The 22,263-nt window shown below is 46.2% G+C and overlaps 2 non-coding genes across 2 annotated transcripts; both read right to left on the bottom strand.

Moving 5' to 3' along the window:
* Window positions 1–3,187: 3,187 nt before the first annotated feature.
* trnae-uuc (transfer RNA glutamic acid (anticodon UUC)) lies at window positions 3,188–3,259 on the bottom strand. Its single transcript has one exon. It is a non-coding gene; the product is annotated as a tRNA-Glu (tRNA).
* An 18,002-nt stretch (window positions 3,260–21,261) lies between these two features.
* trnae-cuc (transfer RNA glutamic acid (anticodon CUC)) lies at window positions 21,262–21,333 on the bottom strand. The gene has a single exon. It is a non-coding gene; the product is annotated as a tRNA-Glu (tRNA).
* Window positions 21,334–22,263: the final 930 nt, after the last annotated feature.

Below are 22,263 nucleotides of genomic sequence, written 5' to 3'. Positions count from 1 at the left end.
CCCCTTCAACCGCCGAATGTGTAACACCTGCCCATTTACCTGCTCCCTCCTGAATATCCAAGGGCTCAAACATACCTGCCAGGTGAAGCAGCACTTTTGCCACAACCTAGTCCGCTGCATTCGCTGCTCACAGTGTCATTTCCCCAATGTAGCATAAAGCATAAACTGGGTGACTGCTTCGCAGAACATCCCGGTTCTGCCCGCAGGAAAAAGGCCCTGGCCTTGCGGTTGCCTGCCACTTTAACACATCACCCTGTTCCCTGGCCAACATCTCTGTCTCAGGCTTGCAGCAGTGTTCTCGCTCCAGATGAAAGAACAACACCTCATTTTCCACTTGGAGACCTTACAGCCCTCCGGTCTTCAATATCGAGTTGCACAACTTTAGGGTCTGAACTCCCCCATGTCCTTGACCCCTATCACACAAACGACTCCTTGTTACCACCTCGTCTGCTATGACACACTACGTATTGTTAGCCGCTAACAGTCTCCATTAACAGTTATTCACCCTCCCACGCGGATCGTTATTCGCTCCTACGTCCTTCCTATTGTTCTCTCTGTGAGCTGGCGGCAAACACAGCAATGTACATCGGAGACTCTGAGCCAGCTGAAACTTGCTCAGTGTGAAGTACAGTCCACATTGCTGCAAGAATTGCAAGCAGCAAAGCGTTTCCAGAACATCTGCTTGTCATTCTGTCACCGGGGCAGAAAGCCCACTTTGTCTCATCCCCAGGAACTGGACTACCTCCACTGGTGGATAATTAAACCATTTTATTTCTACTTGCACGATGTTCTGGGGGATGGGACGGGGTGTAGGGCGGGGGGCGGGTAGAGTCCATTCGCTCTTCTGCTTTCTCTCTCTCTCTGAGACCCTTGGGGTGAGAGGTCTCAGTTACATTAATGCGGGGAACATGAACAACTTTGATTGTGAACTTTCTCCAAAGGTCTGTTATCGGAGAGATTGAAAGATGCTGTGCTGGCAGGACATAAAGAAATGGACACCGAGGACTCTTCGCTCAGGTAAATTCATATTGTTGTGCAGCCTTCTTGGTGTTCAGAAATCGTCTTCACCCAGCAATCTTACGGAAAGTCGATTGCAAAGTGGGGATCGCTTTCTTTGCTGCGACCGCACAGCGGTTAACATCTGAGCCCCAAGTGTCCCAGATGAAGAGAATCCGAGTGAAACCTTCACTCACTGAGAGTCATCCCCACGGTTCTGAGCTGAGGGACTGCAGGCAGTCCAACACGGAAGGGACGGTTAAAAATGAACCAGCTTTGCCCCCTCAGCCTCTCTGTCCCAGAGACAGGCAGTGGGATGGCATAAACACGTAGCATCATTCTCGCGCAGACAGAAGCCGTTCAGCCCATCGAGTCCACGGCGACTGTATGTCACTTGTCTCTCTCTCTGAGGTTATTCACAATCGGTGGTATCCGTCCTAATAGTAGGGGACTCTGTCTGAGTCGTGATGCGGTTTCTGACATGCTTGTCATCTCGTCTGAACCAGGGTGGCGAATTACTGCAAGGAATGGACGAAACCGCAAGGCATGTGTTTCAACTTTACCAGCTGATTGGCATCGCAGAGAACTGGGTTTGCGATTGAGTTCAGAGGAAACAGACGAAGTACAGAATACCACTGAGACCTCTAAAATCATGCCACTTGAATTGAGTGGATTTGGTGAGTGCATCGATATGCTTCATTTGAACACTCGGAAAGTAGACGCAAATGCAGCTTGCAGAAGAGAGCACCGATCCAAAGGAAAGCAGCTCTAGGTGACATTAAACAATAGCAGAGGATGGTTTCGAGCCATCGACCGCTGGGTTATGGGTCCAGCACGCCCCCGTTTGGAAGGATATGGGGCCGTGTGCTGTCAGGTGGGACGAGATTGGGTTGGGATAGTTGGTCAGCATGGACAAGTTGGACCAAACAGTCTGCTTCTGTGCTGTACATCTCTGTGACTCTATGACTTCTTCTGGACATTCATTCTGCACTCAGACCACTCTCTTAAAAACGATCCTTGTTCTGTCTTTATAAAATCTTTCTCTACTCACCTCAAAATATTTGCTCCCTGATCCTGAAACCCCCAGCTGAGGGAAAGGACACCTGCTGTTCATCTCATCCGTATCCCTCATGATTTTATAATCCTCTATATGCAGTGCGTCGTGGCTCATTGAAATAATGTCCTGATGCAGCTTCGTTTGTGGGTGTTGGGATGATTGCTTCTGTGGTTAAGCACTTGGTTTGCGTGTGTTGTTTTTCTGTAGACGCTAGTGTGAAGTTCCCTATTGACTGTTCGCTCTACTGTGACATCTAAGAATGGCACTTTGTTGTTGTTCTCCTCCTCTTCAAACCAGGAGCCCCCCTCAGGCCATAGTCTCACTACTTGGAACACCAATATACAGACTAGTCAAAGGCCTCCACTGAAGACTAAAACACCAAGTCGAAGATTCACGCCACTCCATTTATTCCATCCAAGAATTCCTGAACAACAAAGACACTAAGTTAGAAGAGGATGGAATAATGATGTCCTTTGACATAACAGCCCTGTTCACATCCATTAACATCAACGTGGCCAAAGAAAACTGGAGACACTACTCGTAGAACCAAAGACACAAATACAGCACCAACTTCATCAGCAAAGATAGCACTATCCACCTCGTGGAACTGTGCCTTAACCACCCACTTCATATTCAGTAACAAGCCTCAAACAAATCAAAGAAACACCCATGAAACCACCATTATCAGGATTCCTAGCAGAAGCAATAATGCAGAGTCTCAAACCAACAGCCCTTCCAACGATCCAAAACAAACTTTGTGTCCGCCACAGTGATGACACTTTTGTCATCCAAAAATGAAGTAATTTAGAGGAAACCTACAACACCATCAACAATATCCTTACTGGCATAAAATTCACAAAAGAGGAGAACAACAACAAAGTGCCATTTCGAGATGTCACAGTAGAGCGAACAGTCAATGGTAAATTCAAAACAGCGTCTACAGGAAAACAACTCACGCGAACCAAGTACTTAGCTACAGAAGCAATGATCCCTACACACACAAACAAGCCTGAATCAGGACACTATTTCAAAGAGGCAACACCCACTGCAGTAGCCAGTAACGACGAAGACCAATAAGGAACTGTACAGCGCATTGAAGGAGAATGGGTAGGCAAAAGATCCACTGAGAAATACTTCCCTGACCGGGAATCGAACCCGGGCCGCAGCGGTGAAAGCGCCGAATCCTAACCACTAGACCACCAGGGAGACAGCAGCGCCGCCTCACAGCTCTAATGTAAATTGCTTCCGTGCCCGGAAATCGAACCTGGGCCACGATCGTGAGAAGGCTTCCACCAGTGTCAATGCCATTGCTCCCGATGCGGTCTCCTCTACATTGGGGAGACTGGAGACTCCTCGCAGAGTCAAGTCACAGCGCTTGAGGGAACATCTCCACGACACCCGCAGCAATCAACCCCACCACCCTCTGGCCCAACATTTCAACCCCCCTCCCACTCTGCCGAGGACATGCAGGTCCTGGGCCTCCTCCATCGCCGCTCACTCCCCACCCGATGCCTGAAGGAAGAACGCCCCACCTTTCGCCTCGGATAAATTCAACCCCAGGACATCAATGTGGACTTCACCAGTTTCCTCATTTCCCTTCCCCCCACCTTACCTCAGTTCCAACCTTCCAGCTCAGCGCTGTCCTCATGACCTGTCCTACCTGCCAATCTCCCTTCTCAACTGTTCGCTCCACCCTCCTCTCTGACCTGTCACCTCCATCCCCACCCCCATTCACCTATTGTACTCTTTGCTACCTTCGGCCCAGCACCCCCCAATTTATAGCGCCATCCCTGGAAGCGTCCTGCCTCTATTCCTGATGAAGGGCTTAAGCCCGAAATGTCGATTTTCCTGCTCCTCGGAAGCTGTCTGACCTGCTGTGCCTTTCCAGGACCACTCTGATCAAAACTCTGGTTTCCAGCATCTGCAGTCCCCACTTTTGCCTACCCAATAAACCCAGTGTGACGATTTCACATCAACAAACTGACACTAGCAGACACAACGTCTGCAGAAACCCTAGCCACATTACTTTACATTAAAGACATCTGTGAAATGATTTCCAGATAACTCAACCCTCTCAGCATTAAACAACGGCTAGTGAACCTTAAATACCCTATACAAACAACCCGCAAACGAATGTTATTTACAAAATACCATACAAGGAAATACATGAACTCTGCCGCACAGTTCTCTGTGGCAAGAAATGCTCGGATGAGATAAGGAAGATTTTTTCAGCCAAAACGAATCGACACTAACTGGACAGCCATTTAAAATCAACGCTGTCAGGCCAGGATGGAAGACCGGAAGGGATAATCAGTTTTCTTATTTCCTGAAGATTTACAAAGCTGAGACTGGGTTTTGGTGTTTGTTCCCTTTCCATTCCCAGGAGCCGCAGTGGTTGGGGCGGTGAGTTGGGGAAAGTGAAATGTGCCCGTGAGCAGCGTGTGGGGCTCTTTCAGCTTCCCCTCCTCTGACAGCGCTGTGACGTGACTCTGATGTTCTCAGGGACACTGACTGACGCGAGACAGTGAAAAGAGTCTCGTTCCTGCAGATCAGGAATTCAAACCGTATGCCGGCTTCAGGACAATGAGAAAGATTAATTGGGGTGTGTGAAGAAGCTGTGAGCTGCATTTCAAACATGTAGGTGGAGTCAGATGCGTCATCCATTGCGCCCCCGGCCCTGTGCGGACCTGACGCCACCATGCTGCAGAGTTCTGACGTTATACGGACATGCACAGCAATGGGAACATTCACAAGGTGAACAGCCAAAGATAATCACCATCACTGCTTCCCTTCCATCGACCCAACTTTGTGAAGCAGTATCTTTCACTGGCAAATAAAACACCTTTGTCCTCAGGTGCCTGCTTCATTTCGACCACGACTTCACGCCCCTGACTGTTCTCGTCTCATTTCCAAACACTTGGCCCATATCCTCAAAAGCAGCTCTGGGGATATCTGCTTGATCCACCCTGACAGGCAGTGGGTTGCAGATTCCCGACCAGTCCCAATGTGATTGAAATATTTCAACCCCTCCACTGATTTGCATCTTTAAAAAAAACGTGAAGCAATCTCCCTTTCTTTTTGACGACAGTTCTCAACTGTAGTCGGCAGGGTTCACACCTGCGTGGGGAACCCGCAATGGATTTCATGTCTATCGCATTCATCTCTCGGCCCATCAATACAGAACCACACTGACAGCTTCATTTCCCAGGTCTCTCTGCCTGTGGAGCTGAGAAAGAGTGAATCATTGCAGAGTTTGTTTGAATCCAATCACTTCACAGGTTTCCAAAGGGTTAAATATCTGCAAATGGCGGGTCTGGGTGTTTCATCCCGAAAGATGAAATGGACGTTCAGTTAAAAACAAAACCAGAAATTGCAGGAGCAACTCAGCAGGTCAGGCAGCATCTGTAGAAAGAGAATCAGAGACAACATTTCAGAACTTTTTTTTCCTCATCCAGGTACTGAGTTGCTCCAGCAGTTTCGCTTTCTGTCTCGGACTGTAAGCATCCGCAGTCCTTTACGTTAGAAATTCAATCAATTCAGAAACCCCTTTGTGCTTCCTCAGTGGAAAAGATTTCCGTTTGGGAAACATTTTCCTGACACCATGAAAAACGCGCATCTTTGCAGCCAAGAAAGCGGTTGGAGCGAGAACAACAAACGCGCCGCCTCGGGGTGGTCTTGAACCAACAACCTCCCGGTTAACAGCCGAACGCGCTGACCAGTTGCGCCACAGAGACAAGCCCAGGCCTTCCTGCACAGTCTCCTTGAGGAAGTTACTATTCAATTCATAATTCAACCTGCCCCACACAGAAGTACCATTGTCAAAGCACTGATAACATAGTAGTCTGGTGTCAGCTCGATTTCGGGTCCTGATTTCTCTGTCCTCTGGTCCCCCTGTTCCCACAGAGTAAAATGTTGTCTGTTCTCAGCTCTACTCGATTTCTGCTGAATCTTTGACCCCCTTTTACACCTTCTGGAGCAATAAAATATTCTGAGCCTCCAGGAAATGACACCTTATGTTGTCCCCCTCCTGATTTTAAAAATCTCTATAAAGTTATCTGTCAACTTGCTAGGCTTCGTTGGAAAAATGTCCCAGCTTCTTCTTAACTCAAACCCTCCATTCCCAGCAGCACGCTGGTAAAGTAGGGAATAGGGATTTGTATCAAATCACATAAATGTACTGTCTGAAAAAATCTGGCTGTGTTCTTGCCTGAGATATTGAGAGTCCCTGTTGTAAGTAATTACGAATGCAATTATTTTGGTCACAGAATTGAACAATCATTTTGCAACAAAGGGGTCTACTCTGATAAGGAGGTAGTGGTCATTTCTAGGGTAACTGAACAGTTTGTAGATCAGGGAGATGAAGTTCCAGACACTTGGGAAAGGCAAGAAATGACTGTGATAAATAAGACAAAGAACTGTGGATGCTGGAAAACTGAAACAAAAACTGACAACACTGGAAAAGCTCAGCAGGACTGGAAGCATATGTGGAGAAAAAGCAGAGTTAAGGTTTCCAATCCAACAACTCCTCTTCAGGATTCTGAAATAGTTTGTGAGAACCTCTTAAGACTACTGCTCCGCTTTAAGACCATAATACACAGGAGCAGGATGAGGCCATTTGGCCCATCGAGTCTACTCCACCAGTCGATCATGGCTGATATATTTCTCCATCCCATTCTGCTGCCCTCTCCTCATAACCCTTGACCCCCTTACTAATCAAGAACCTATCTCTGTCTTAAATGCCCTCAATGACTTGGCATCCTCAACCCTTCTCCTAGTGGAAACATCATCTCCACATCCACACTATCCGGTCATAGAGTAGCACAGCGCTGCCTGACCCACTGTGATCTTCAGCATTTGTTGTTTTCAGGAAGGATTCCAGCACCTACAACAACGCGCTTCTAAATTTTGTACCCAGTTGGTTAGCTCTCCCTGGATCCTGTGAGATTTAACCTGGCTCAACAATCCACTGTGTGGTACAATTAACAAAGTTCCCAGGCCCCACCTCCTTTTGCACACGTAAGTCGCACGATGGATCAGTGGTGAGCACTGCTGCCTTACCGCACCACGGACCCGTGTTCGATTCCAGACTTGGGGCGACTATCTGTGTGGAGTTTGCACATTCTCCCTGCCGTGTCTGCGTGGGTTTCCTCCGGCTGCTCTGGTTTCCTCCCAAAGTCTAACGATGTGCGGTTTCGGGAGAAGTGACCATACTAAATGGGCCCAGAGTGTGCAGTCAGTGTAGTATAATGGGATAGGGGAAATTGTCTGCATGGGTTCCACTTCGGATGGTCTGTGTGGACTTGTTTGGCTGAATGGCGTGTTTCCACATTGTAGGAATTCTACGTGGCATTCCCCCAACTCCAGAGTCTCAGCACTCTTGGCTTTTCCCATGGGCAGTGTTGGGGAGGGAAACAATGTTTTACACGGGAGGAAGGTTCAGCGAGTGTGAAGCTAAAAGTACACGCAGTGCATTACTTGAGCTGTTTTCCCCGGTAGACCAGAGGCTGAGGGGTGACCTTACAGACGTTTTTGAGTCATGCGAGGCATGGATAGGTTAAATAGACAAGGTCATGTCCCAGGGATGGGAGAAGTCCAGAACAGGAGGGTAGTATGTTTGGCGTGAGAGAGGCAAGTGTAAGGCATGATCTGCCGGAGGAAGTAGTGGATGTAGGTCCAATTATAACATTTAAAAGGCGTCTGGATGGATATATGAATAGGAAGAGTTCAGAGGGATATGGGCCAAGTGCTGGTAAATGAGACGAGATTAATTTAAGCTATCTGGTCGGCACGGATGAGTTGGACTGAAGGACCTGTTTTTGTGCTGTGTATCTCAATGACTCTGGCTTGCCCGTAATGTTTGCCATGCCTGTATGTTCAGTTTCTGTCTGGTGTCGGTGCCAATGCCTTGATATCTCATTTCCTCCACCTCCCCAGATGTTAACCATTCCGTGTCTGGATGTTTCGCAAGAAGCTGCATTGAAGGTTCATCCTGAATTGATACTTTTTTTGCTTCCCAAAATCAGACTTACTCACTCCTACATATCGTGAAAGATACCAACTTTCAGGTGGAGGTTTCCAAAATTCAGAGGTGTCTGTCTTGATGTTTTCACTTTTCGGTCTCTGTAAGATCCTGAATCAGTACCATGGGGAGAATTAGTTTGAGCGGAGTGAGAATAGAGGGGTGAGAGAGGGTGGGATGGTGCTTTCAATTTTGTGGAAAAAGAAAATAATGTTCTGCGTAAAGTAGAATTGCTTGTTTGGAATTTCTAACCTGGACTGACAGTGATGATGTTTGTAATCACTTTTTACAGATTATTTGAAGATCTGAAGACGTAAGTTTCAATATCAATATCTGAAGGGCTTTGCCTGAAACATTGACTCGACTGCTCCTCGGATGCTGCCTGATCTGTTGTGATTTTCCAGCATTGCACTTTGACTCTGACTCTCCAGCATTTGCTGTCCTCAATTTCACGTCAATGTCTGACAGTCACTGAATCCATCGGGACTATAACAATTTTCGACCATGATTCTGTGAGAAGGAACCAAGCGTTTTAGTTCCTGTTTCAGTACGTTTTCAGCATCAGTGAGACTGGAAGAGAGACCCTACTGTTGCAGCACTTTGGTTGTGGAGCCAGTAAATGTTATACAGACTGGGAAGAGGAATTCACGGCAGAGAGGTGCTGTACACGCGTTTGTGTGCAGGTGAAGCTTCGGTCATGGAGAAACCTAAGGAATCCCGTCCCGTGGAGAAACCGTGGAAGTATGGCGACTGTGGGAAAGGCTTCCGTTTCCCATCTGACCTGGAGACTCATGGGCGCAGTCACACCGGGGAGAGACTGTTCTCCTACTCTGAGTGCGGAAAGGGCTTCAGCAATTCCACCCGCCAGATGAGCCATCAGCGGGTCCACATTAGGGAGAGACCCTTCAGCTGCCCTGAGTGCGGGAAGACCTTCAGCATTTCCTCTGTCCTGCAGAGGAACCAGCGGGTCACACAAGCGAGAGACCATTCTCCTGCCCCGAATGCGGGAAGGCCTTCAGCTATTCCTCCGTCCTGCTGACCCACCGCCGGGTCCACATATTGGAGAAGCCCTTCAGCTGCTCCAAGTGCGGGAAGGCCTTCAACGATACCTCTGCCCTCTGAGGCACCAGCGGGTCCACACCGGGGAGAGCCCGTTCTCCTGCCTCAAGTGCGGGAAGGGCTTTAAACAGGCATCCCACCTTCGGGTCCATACCGGGGAGAGGCCCTTCCCCTGCCCAGAGTGCGGGCAGGCCTTCAGAAATTCCTCCCACCTGCTGAGGCACAGTCGGGGACCATACCGGGGAGAGGCCGTTCACCTGCCCCGAGTGCAGGCGGAGGTTCTCATCATTCTGCACCTTGCAGAAGCACCAGCGGGCACACCAGTGCTCCCAACAATCTGATTCTGCTGGTGAAACTGCTGTGGGTCACTGCCAGGACTGAACCCCTGCCCATTCTGACAGTGCTTATAGTGGGAGAGTCGGTCGGATTTTTTTGTTTTATGCCGTCGTGCTCCCCACCCCCGCAACTTTGCTTCCAGTGGGCACTGCTGCTCGTTGAGACCAGGAGCTGTTCTCTCTAGTGTTTTCTGTCCAGTTAAAGAATTATTGGCTCTGTCTGGGAACGAGCCCCAGTCTGTAAGAAATAGCTGAATACTTCAGGGTGTCCATTCACATTCAGCAGTGACTTTGAAATTAAATTTACGGTTATGTGCCTGTGAACAACTCATCATCGAAGAATTGCCCAACGGCTTGGCAATCCATTGTTGGGAATTGATTGCTTCAATTGATAATTTAAAAAATTCTCTTCCTTAATTTACCCCTTAATTTTGTGTCTATGGGATGGTGGAGGACTTGATCATAAGGCTTAAATCATCGCTATTAACTGGATTATCTTGTTTAACTTTGCCCTAGTAAATTTGCGGTATTCATAATTGTTTGTTCTTGTTTAAATTATAATTCTGGTGTGCAAGATCTGTTTATCAAGTGTGGCCCTCTTGATGAAACTGCTGTGGGTCACTCCCAGGACTGAGCCCCTGTGCATTCTGACAATGTGTTTGTGCAGTGGGAGAGTCAGTGGGCTTTTTTGTTTTATGCCCTTGCCCCGCCCTGCCCCGCCGCCAACTTTGCTTCCATTGGGCGTTGCTGCTTGTTGAGCCCAGGAGCTGTTCTCTCGAGATTCTACTGTCCAGTTAAAGAATTGTTGGCTCTTTCTGGGAATGAGTCCCAGCCTGTAAGAAATGACTGAATACTTTGGGGTGTCTCGTCACATTCAGCAGTGACTTTTAGATTGGAGTTACAGTGACGTGTCTGTGAAAAACTCATAGTCCAAGTATTGCACAAAGGCTTGGCAATACATTGTTGGAAACTGTTTGTTTGAATTGGTAAGTTTTAAAAAAAAATTCTTTCTTAATTTGCCGCTGAAATTTCTATTTCTGAGATGATGGGGGACTTGATCAAAGGGTTTAATTCATTGCTATTAATTAGATTATCTACTTAACTTTGGCCTAGAAAAGTTGCCGTATTTATAATTGTTGGTTTTTGTTTAAATTATAATGTTGATGTGCAAGATCCGTTCTTCATCAAGTCTGGTTAGGAACAGTTGAGAAATTGAGGGACATTGCATGTTTTAATTTCACTGTGTTGTGAATCTGGTGAGAGTGACATTCATTTGTATTTGGTTGCTTACCCTTAGTTGTAATGTCTTTCACCCCAACTATTCACTGTGGGAGTGAGTTCCACAGTCTCACCACACTCTGAGGTCTTTCATGAAATCTTTAGTACAGAATTGGAAGGGAAAGTGTTGAAGAGGGCAGAATATAGGGTCTTAAATGCAAAAGCCAGGAAGTCATTCGACAAAGTAAAACCATGACAATGTAGGGACAAATAAGGAACTTTGACAGCAATGAAGAGGTCACACGTCAGAGTTCAAGATAATGGTCGTGACAAAAAGAAAAAGTACTCTGCTGATATTGGATATTGTAATTAAGCAAGTTTCGAGATGCTGCAGTTGGTTGAATATGATGACATAAGAGATGAAATAACCAAAACCACGAATGTAATTTGATGTCGGTAACCATAAAGCAAGAGTATACTGTTGATTGATATAGGTCAATTGCGTGCAAGTAGGCCATTCAGCCCATCGAGTCAACATTGACTGACCGTCCCACCCAAAACAAGTTCGTTTCTCTATCTCTGTAACCCTGCATCTCCCATGGTCAATCTACACTCACCTGCACATCCTTTGGACTGTGGGAGGAGGCCAGAGCACCAGAGGAAACCAACGCAGACACAAGGGGAGAATGTGCAAACTCCTCACAAAGAGTCGGCCCGAGGGTGGGTTCAAACTCAGATCACTGATGCCGTGAGGCAGCAGTGCTAACCACCGTGCCACCACCACATGCTGCTCTCTAAAGAACTGAATTTCAAAGACTTGGGAACACTTGAGAGAAAAACAAAACTCTCCTATCTTAAATGAGAGGCTAGTCTCTGGCTAGAAATGAGTGGACATTACATTTACATTAAGTCCTCTCCAGATGTTATACTGCTTCATCAGATCATCTGTTTCTTCTAAACGCAAATTGATACAAGCCCAGCCTGACATCCCCTTGTCCCCGATTATAAGTTGAGTAAATCAGCGACCCTCGACCTCACTGGCATGACACAGGATGCCCTCAATCCAAGTTGACCTTAATTGTCTCACCTCTTGACGCCCACGCCACCATGTGGTCAGCCGCAACTCAGCCCTGAACGAGAGCAGAGGAATTGAATAGACAGCAGTGAGGTGGACATTGCATTCCCAGAGAATATTGTTCAAGTGAGAAAGTTGTTCAGCTCACATTCAGATCATTGCAGGGATCATATCTCCTCTCATTTAAATATCTTAGATCCCAATAACGGTCTAGTTTTGTTGTACATTGTGTGTGTTTTACCTGATTTTCTGTTGCTGTCATTCCCATTAGGGTGTGTGAATTCAGTACCAGATAATAGTCTCAGTTCTGAATTATCCTTGAGGATTGGTGTAGAACGTACTAAGTGTCAGTCATAATGGAAGAAGCTCTACTGTTTATTTAACCCTTTGCTGTCATTGTCCAGGGACTGAATGAATGGGGAAGTGTAGAGGGAGTTTTACTCTGTATCTAACCCAATGCTCTCTCTGTCTTGACAGTGTTTGTTGGGGACAGTGTTGAGGTAGCATCACTTTCAATTTAAGAGTAGAGGAAGCTTTATTCTGATTGTAATCCCATGCTGTCCTTGTCCTGGGAGTGTGAGATGGCATCTGTAATTGAAGTGAATGCAGACTTGCTGTGGGAGTGGAGGGTACTTCTACCTGAGCACACCCATCTTTGAGATTGCTGTGCTAATCAAGACAATCTCAGACACCTTCATTCACTTTTCCAACCAACCACAGGGTGGTTAAGGATGGTATAAATGCAAGCATTGCCAGCGATGCCCACACACCATGCATGAATAAATACTTTTTGTTTAAAAGTTACATTCACGTTCCAAACCCTCTAATGTATGATTACTTACATGGAAAATTCCTGTCAGTTTGGAATATCATTTTAAAACATAGGAATGTGTCAACCATGTAGAAATATAACAAGAACAACAAATGGAGAAGTTAACAGGTAATGAGCAGGACCAGAATGCTGAGTCAGTCTGACCTCCATGGCTGAGAGAGTTCTCCCAGATGTTGAAGTTACACCAGTGCCTTTTACTCTTGCAGCTTGCCAAAAGTTTGTCCCCGATGTAAGATCATTCAATAACCCGAAGAACTAACTGTTTTTATCTCAATAGCTGCTGCCAGACTTGCTGAGTAATTCCAGCCCTTCTGCTTTATTCTTTTATCGGATTTGAGCTTCCCTAAGTCAGTGTAATAAAGAACTGCAATGCTGGAGATCTGAAACACAAAAATGCACCAATTGCTGGAGAAACTCAAAAGGACTGGAAGCACAAGTGGAGAGAGAAGCAGAGTTAGCATTTCAAGTGCTGTGACCCTTCTTCACAACTGTTCTGGACGCATGCCAGGATATTGACTCTGTTTCTTTTTCTCTCTCTCTCCACCGTTGTTGCCAGACTGGCTGAGTTTCTCCAGCAATTTCTGTTCTGACACTTTAACAAGGTTGATGTTTGTTATCCATCCTTAAGTGCAAGGTGTCTTGCTTATGCCAATTCAGAGGGCAATTTAAGAGTCAACCACATTGCTGTGTGTCTGGAGTCACATGTAAGCCAGACCAGGTCAGCATGGCAGTTTCTCTCCTGAAAGGACATTGGTGAACATGGGATTTTATGACAATTGACGTCAGTGCCATCGATACCATACTGAGACTAATTTTGTGTTCCCCATTTATGATTCGAATTATTCACATTTCACCTCTTGCTGTGGTGGGATTTGAACTCATGTTCCCTGGATTACTCATCCTGTGACATTATGTCCACACTGTTGTTTCCCATCCTTTGCTATTTTGTGTTTGCTCTTTATGTCTTAGTCCTCAGATGTTTGGGAAATTGAACCTGTTTAAAAGATTGCCCTAAACCTGCCCCTTTGACCAAGTCTTTGGCCACCTGTCCTAATCTGTGCTCCACTCTTGTGATTTTTAAAGGAATTCTCATTATGTTCACGTGAAGCACTTTGAGATAGTTAACTGTACCACAGGTATTATTTCAATGCAGCTTGTATCCCAATCTTAATATCTGAAAATAGAGGGTCATATTTTAAAAGTAGAAGACAAAAATTAGGATGATTTTTTTTCTTTCTGATGGTTGTGTGTCTTCCTCAAAAGGCAGTGAATTCAAAATCTTTAAGGCAGAGGTAGACAGGTTCTTGCTAACCAAGTGGGTGACAGATTGTCGGGGATGTGGAGGAATGTAGAGCTGAGGTTGTATTCAGATCAGCCATGATCTTATTGAATGTTGCAGCAGGCTCGTAGGGCCGAGTGGCCTACTCCCGCCCTTTGTATCAAGCAGTCTGTGTCTCCCCTCTTATAGCTATGAACTGGATAATTCCTTTCCAATATTGCGCCTTGCAGACAGTTAAGTGAACACCAGGTAGTCTCCTATTGGGAGCAGGCATATTGTAGCAATTGCAATATTTCTTGTGTTAATTTTGTTGCTTCTTACTCAGTATTGCTGAGAATCATCTAAATAAAAACCAAAACACTTCTATAATTATCGCACCAATGGAAGTGTTGGTTTGGATGTTACATTGTTGAATAAGCCATTCCCAGCTTTTCCAGAATTCTGTGTTTAAAGCCCTCGAGTCTGGTTTCTACCCCTGAAACAGTTCTTATCAAGGTCATATTTGACATCCTTTGTAACGGTGACAGCGATGAACATTCCCTCGTCGACCTGCTGACAGCCTGGATCAGAGTTAATGACAGTACTGACCCTCTCCAATATCGCTGTATGCTCTGGGAGGGTCTGCTTTTAGTGTCTTCCGTTCTTATTTATTTAACCGTAGCTGCTGGTGTTGGCATCTATACTGATGATATCCAACTGTGCCTGAACACCACTTCTCTCCCGACTCCTCTGTCATTCATAATTTACCAATAATTTCATCTGAATGCCTGCCCAATTTCCAGCATTGGATAACCATAAACATTCCCTTAGTTCAATATTGTGAAGTGTGAAGCCATTGTTTTAGTCCCCAAGTTCGACCTGAGCACCCCCCGCCCCTCCCCCAACCTCAGGAACTCTGTTGACATCCTTCTTGTCACATTTAAAACTAGGATCGATAGATTCGTGATCAGTCGGGGGATGAACAGTTACAGGAAAAGGGCAGGAAAGTGGATGTGGGGAATGCCAGATCAGCCACGATCCTACTGAATGGAGGAGCAGGCTCAAGAGGCTGAATGGCGTATTGCTGTTCCTATTTCTTGTGGATCCCGAGCCCTTACCTTTGATACAGGGCCCTGGCTTCAGTATGTGCCATTACTGAGAGTGCTGATGTTCCCTTGTGTAATATCAACAACTTAGCAGCTGCTGAAACCTCTTGCTCCTTTGTTACCTCTGAACACAATATGCCAATGTGTTCAGGGGAGGCGATGGCCACTTTATTGTCACCAGACCATTCACCCAGGTAACGTTCACGGGACTTGGGTTCAAAACCTGCCACGGCAGATGGTGGAATCTGAATTCAATATAAATCTGGAATTAAGAGTCAAATGATGAAATCGTTGTGGTTTGTTGTAAAAACTTATCTGGTTTCCTGCTGTCCAAACCTGGTCTGATCTACATGTGATTCAGATCCACTGTCAGCTGGTTGAATCTTCACTGCACTTTCAATCAAAACCTCCAGGCGGAGGTTCACTATAACCTCCCTACTTTTGTACTCCATTTAAAGGCCAATCTCCCTTTTGCCTTCCCGATTACTCACTGAACTTGGATGAAGAGTTCATGTCATCCTTACCACCTGCATTCTAATCAACTGTATCTACTGCAGTCTTGGCAATAGTACATTCACTTTACCTATCCAAGTAATTCATATAAATATAGTAAATAATTTTGTGCCCCAGCACTGATCCCTGTGGAACGTTGCTAGTTGTAAGTTGCGATCCTCAGCATGCCCCTTATCCCTCCTGTATCATTGGTTAGCCAATCATCTATCCATACGATTAGACTGTTTCCAAGATCATGTGCATATCATTGGCTCTGCCAGCAAGTCTTCCCAAACCGTCCTTGAAAAAGTGGTGGTGAGCTACCTCTTAAATTACTTCACAAATATGATGTGGTCTATAATAAAGGTTCAGGAGCGAATTCCAGGATTTTGATCAATAACATCGAAGCAATGCGTATATGTCACAGTTGGAATGTGGTGTTCACACTTGTCTCCTCTTGCTGGTTGAAGTGATGGAGTGGAAGTTGCTCTTGAACAGCCGCCACTCATATAATCAAGCCAGACAGATCGATTGTGGCCAGAGACACTGCCATTTTGCCTTCTCATCAATCTACATTCTTTCCATCCAAATTTTAGTCACATCAAACTGCCTCGCAATGCTGTATGGCCACAGTAAACTATAATAACGTGAAGATCGCTGGGATGATTTTCTACATCCGACTGCAATATAAACATAGATCATTGTTTCCAGTTTTGGTGGAACAACCGACATCATATTGGTGGATAATTACAGTGAGTGCAAACACAGCTATCCATCGATATATATTAATTCTGATCACTTCAATGGCCAAATTTCAATTCAGAAACCAAGTGCACTCGGCTGCTTGTAACATAGACAACATGACAAAGTGGCTCATAGGAGGAGAAATGGGGCATTGAGGAGGAGTGAAATGTTTGCTTTTGGTCACCTCCACAATTGTTAGAAAAACAGGTTGAAACGATTCTTAAAAGGTGGCTGAAGTAATAATGTGGCATAACACTTCAGACAGCGCAAAGTGGAAGATCACTTTCTAGTGGAAGAAAAAGATATTTCTTGTTTCTGAAAGAACTGGGAAACAGAAGAGGGAATGAAATCTGACTTGGGAGCTATTTCCTATTTGTTGAGAATGTTGTTTCATAACAGTCTTGGTTTAGAGCATAAGCTCTTCATCAGGAATAAAGGGTGGCCCAAGGGGGCTGAGAGGTAAATGGGAAGGAAGTGGGGCTGGATGAATGGCAGCTGGGAATGCAATAGGTAGATGGAGGTAGGGATTGATGGTAATAGGTCAGAGATGAGGGTGGAGCAAATAGGTGAGAAGCAAGGTGGACAGGTATGACAGGTCAAGAGGTTGGTGTCGAATTGGAAGGTTGGATCTGGGACAAGGTGGGGGAGAGGAAATGAGGAAACTGACGAAATCTACATTGATACCATGTGGTTGGAGGGTCCCAAGTCAGAAGGTGAGGTGTTTTTCTTACAAGCGTCGGGTAGCAAGAGTTTGGCAGTGGAGGCGGCCCAGGACTTGCATGTCCTTGGCGGAATGGGAGAACGAGTTAAAGCGTTCAGCCACAGGGCGTCGGTCGTTTAGTTTTACTGTCCCAGAGCTGTTCCCTGAAACGTTCCGCGAGTTGGCGTCTAGTTTCCCCAATGTGGATGAGACCATATTGCAAGCAATGGAGATAATCTTATAAATAGATTGCATAAATCTTAGCCTGCCAGAGTTCTTTTCTTTAATTAAATTAATGAAAATTTTAACTAAATTGGGTGACTGCATGAAACGGTTTGTTGGTCAGATTTGAATCATCACTCCCAAATAAGACAATGCCATGAATATCAGTGAACTGCTCTTTTTGTTAAAAACCACAAGTTCTTGATGTATTTTCACAACTTACTGGTATTCACATCTGCACATTCAATGTAAAACTCTGACATCAGAAATGAAATTACACCATGAATTTTGACTTTCAATATTCGAAGAAGCAAATTAATAGCACACAGTCAATACCCAGTCTGATTAATATGAAATAAAATTTAACCAAAAAAACATAACACCAAGCTGGGAGATAAGAAATGGGGGAAGGGCATAAAGCAAGAAATGCAGCATCATAGAAGGTGCTCCTCCAGGGAGTGTATTTTACCAACTACCGCTGCTAAATATAAACACTCTGATATGATCCTCCGGTTTTAATGTAAACCATAGCCCCATACAGTAGGTACCATTTAAATGAGTTAAAAATACAAGCCTTGAGCAAATCCTGCCTCCAGCCTTACCCCCCGCTTCTTGGAGCTTGGACCTTCCTCAAGCTCCTGCGGGTCGTTGAACTCCTGGGCTCCAGCTGCCACTCCTCCACTGAAGAAGCTGTGGGAAGCAGATGCAAAGGCAACATACAGAACAGAGCAACATTGTAAATGAAAGCAGCTTACGGAGACATTGGGCAATAGGATCACATGGTTTTTACCCATCGACCTCTGGGTTATGTGCCCAGCACACTCACGCAGCACTACTCTGCTTCAGGGCTCCCAGTAGCTGGATTGTGGATCAGTTTAAAGTAGGTCCTATATCTCTGATTACATTGGTACACAAGGCAGTGAAGAAAGGTTTCAGCACACTGGCCTTCATCAATTAGGGAATTGAGTATAGATGTTGGCAAGTTATGTTGTCGTTATACAGGACGTTGATAAGGTTGCACCTGGAATATTGTGATCAGTTTGGTCCCTTTGGTGTTCTGACTTCTGACTTCTTCAACTCTGGGTTTGTGTTGAACTTGATGGGATACTTTGTCCAACTTAGCATGTTTAAACAGTATCGCTCAGATGATTCATTTGAAACTTTTCAGGAAGTGAGCTCAATAAGATTGAACTATTCAAAGTTACTTGGACCCTATTTTAAAATTACATGAGGACCAGTAGTCAGAGACACGTACAACATGGAAACAGACCCTTCAGTCCAACTTGTCCATGCTGACCTGATATCCTAAATTAATCTAGTCCCATTTGACAGCACCTGACCCATATATTCTGGCAGCTCATTTCATATATGTACCACCCCCTGCATGAAGACGTTGTCTCTTTAATATATTTCGCCTCTCACCCTAAACCTATGCCCCCTAGTTCTGGAATCCCCCACCCCTGAGAAAAGACCTTGTCTATTACCCTGTCCATGCCCCTCATGATTTTGTAACCTCTATTAGGTCACTCCTCTGCCTCCGATGCTCCAGGTAAAACAGCTCCAGCCTATTCAGCCTCTCCCTGGAGCTCAAACCCTACAACCCCCAGCATCATTCCCATAAATCGTTTCTCATGGAGAAGTTAACGTTTCAATCCTGAAGAAGGGTTAATACCCAAAACGCTGACTACTCCACATTCTGAGGCTGTATTCTCCCAACCTCCTGCTTGCAACTTCGGGTGGCAATATGTAGTGGCTCAGTGGTTACCACTGCAGCCTCACAGCGCACGGGACCCAGGTTTGATTCCAGCCTTGGATCGCTGTCTGTGAGGAGTTTGCACAATCTCCCAGTGTCTGCATGGGTTTTCTCTGGGCGATCCTGTCTTCTTACATAAACCAAAGATGTGCAGGTCATGTTGATTGGCCATGCTTAATTGCCCATAGAGTTAGGTACATTAGTTAGAGGGAAATGGGTGTGGATGGGTTACTCTTCGGAGGGTTTGTGTGGACTTGTTGGGACAAATGGCCTATTTCCTGTAGCTAATCTCATCTGCACTAATTTTGTCTCTAACGAATGGCAGAGTAGACTCGACGGGCCCAATGGCCTAACTTCTGCTCCGATGGTCTTGCGGTCTGAGGTTTATTTGGATCATTTCATTGGCAATGTGCAGTCCCTGGCTCAATGAGCAGCAGTGCCCCCGCTGGTGCTTCCGCAAGTTGCAAGCAAACATGAACCTCTTCCCACACTCGGGCCAGCTGAAGGGCCTCCCATTGCTGAAGGACACACAGGTGTTTCAGCAGGGTGGAGGAATTGCTGAAGGACTTCCCGCAGTCAGGTCAGCAGAATGGCCTCTCCCCCAACCCCCCATCCCGCCCCCGTGTGGACCAGCTGGTGCTTCCGCAGTGTGGAGGAGCGGATAAAGCCCTTCCCACACTCGGGGCAGGAGAACGGCTTCTCCCCGGTGTGGACGGACTGGTGCCTCAGCAGGGCTGAGGAATTGCTGAAGGACTTCCTGCACGTAGGGCAACTGAACGACCGCTCCCCCATGTGGACTCACCAATGGGCCAGCAGTTCGGAGGAAAGAGCAAAGCCCTTCCTGCACTCGGGGCAGAAGAACGGCCTCTCCTCAGTGTGGACCCATTGGTGTCTCAGCAGGTGGGAAGAACTGCTGAAGGCCATCTCGCACTTGGGGCCGGAGAACAGCCTTCCCCGGTGTGGACCAACTGGTGCGGCAGCAGGCAGAGGAATCACTGAAGGCCTTCCCACACTCAGGGCAGCAGAAGGGCCTCTTCCCCTCTGTGGACCCACTGGTGCTTCAGAGCCCTTTCAAATTTCACAGTATCCTTCTGATAGGAGACCAGAATTGCACACAATATTCCAAAACTGGTCTAACCAATGTCCTGTACAGCCACAACATAACTTTCCAACTCTAATACTCAGTCAGAGGATTGCGAAAGCTTTCAAAACCCGCAAAAAACAAACAGAAAAGAATGGAGGCCCAAACGAATTTTTGAAAGTCAGCTTGGAAGCATCAATGAGAAATCGGCGGACTGGGTTTATTGGGGACCCGTTCTCCTTAAATACACTATATACCTATTCCTCTTCTGCTCTTCATAGTTTCTCTGTGCTTCAGTGTGTAGTGGCTCGTTGAAATAATGTCCTGATGCAGCAACGTTTGTGGGTGTTGGGATGATTGTTTCTGTGGTTAAGTATTTGGTTTGTGTGTGTTGTTTTTCTGTAGACGCTAGTTTGAAGTTCCCCCATTGACTGTTCGCTCTACTGTGACATCTAAGAATGGTACGCTGTTGTTGTTCTCCTCTTCAAACCAGGAGCCCTCCTCAGGCCCAAAGCTTCACAATTTGGAACACCAATATACAGAGTAGTCAAAGGCCTCCACTGAAAACACCAAGTCGAAGATTCACGCCACTCCATTTACTCCATCCAAGAATTCCTGAACACCAAATACACTAAGATGGAAGAGAATGGAATAATGATGTCCTTTGACATAACAGCCCTGTTCACATCCATTAACATCAACTTGGCCAAAGAAAACTGAAGACACTACTCGAAGAACCAGAGACACAAACACAGCACCAACTTCATCAGCAAAGATAGCACTATCCACCTCGTGGAACTGTGTCTTACCACCCACTTCATATTCAGTAACAAGCCCTCCAAACAAATCAACGAAATACCCATGAAACCACCAGTATCAGGATTCGTCGCAGAAGCAATAATGCAGAGACTCGAACAAACAGCCCTTCCAACGATCCACCCAAACTTTGGGTCCACTACAGTGATGACACTTTTGTCATCAAAAAATGAAACAAATTAGAGGAAACCTACAACACCATCAACAATATCCTTACGGGCATAAAATTCACAAAAGAGGAGAACAACAACAAAGTGTCATTTCTAGATGTCACAGTAGAGCAAACAGTCAATGGTAAATTCAAAACAGCCTCTACAGGAAAACAACGCACACGAACCAAGTACTTAACTACAGAAGCATCATCCCTCCACATACAAACAAATCTGAATCAGGACACTATTTCAACGAGCCACGACACACTGCAGCACCCAGAAATGACTATAAATAATTACACAGCGCATTTAAGAAGAATGGGTAGCCTGCACCCCTGAAAACGGTTTCCCTGACCGGGAATCGAACCCGAGCCACGGCAGTGAGAGCGCCGTATCCTAACCACTAGACCACCAGGGAGATTTAATTCAAGATGTCAGATCTACTGAAAATGACTTACCTGCCCGAAAAACGAACCCGGGCCGCGGGAGATCGAAGGCTTTCACCTGTGCATCCACCAATGTCATTTCTTGTATCCATTGCTCCCGATGCGGTCTCCTCTACATTGGGGAGGCTGGAGACTCCTCGCAGAGTCCAGTCACGGCGCTTGAGGGGATACCTCCAGGACACCCGCAACAATCAACCCCATCACCCTTTGGCCCAACATTTCAACACCCCCCTCCCACTCTGCCGAGGACATGCAGGTCCTGGGCCTCCTCCATCGCCGCTCCCTCCACACCCGATGCCTGGAGGAAGAACGCCCCATCTTCCGCCTCGGATAAATTCAAACCCAGAACATTAATGTAGACTTCACCAGTTTCCTCATTTCCCCTCCCCACACCTTACTTCAGTTCCAAACTTCCAGCACAGTGCTATCCTCATGACCTGTCCTACCTGCCAATCTCCCTTCCCACCAATCTGCTCCACCCTCCTCTCTGACCTTTCACCTCCATCCCCACCCCCATTCACCTATTGTACTCGTTGCTACCTTCGGCCCAGCACACCCCCACCCCCACCCCCCAATTTATCTCTCCGCCCTGGAGGCGTCCTGCTTCCATTCCTGATGAAGGGCTTTTGCCCGAAAAGTCGATTTTCCTGCTCCTCGGAAGCTGTCTCATCTGCTGTGCTTTTCCAGCACCACTGTGATCTGAACTCTGGTTTCCAGCATCTGCAATCCGCACTTTTGCCTACCCAATAAACCCAGTGTGTCGATTTTACATCAACAAACTGACACAAGCAGACACAACGTGTGCAGAAACCCTAGCCACATTACTTTACATAAAAGACATCTGGGAAATTATGTCCAGACAACTCAACGCTCTCAGCATCATGGTAGCCCACAAACCTACC

This window comes from Chiloscyllium plagiosum, unplaced genomic scaffold (assembly GCF_037043375.1).
Source record: "Chiloscyllium plagiosum isolate Xiang-an unplaced genomic scaffold, Cpla_swu_hap1 HiC_scaffold_27, whole genome shotgun sequence".
Taxonomy (NCBI): Eukaryota; Metazoa; Chordata; class Chondrichthyes; order Orectolobiformes; family Hemiscylliidae; genus Chiloscyllium; species Chiloscyllium plagiosum.
This window is presented reverse-complemented; position numbering and strand designations above follow the sequence as displayed.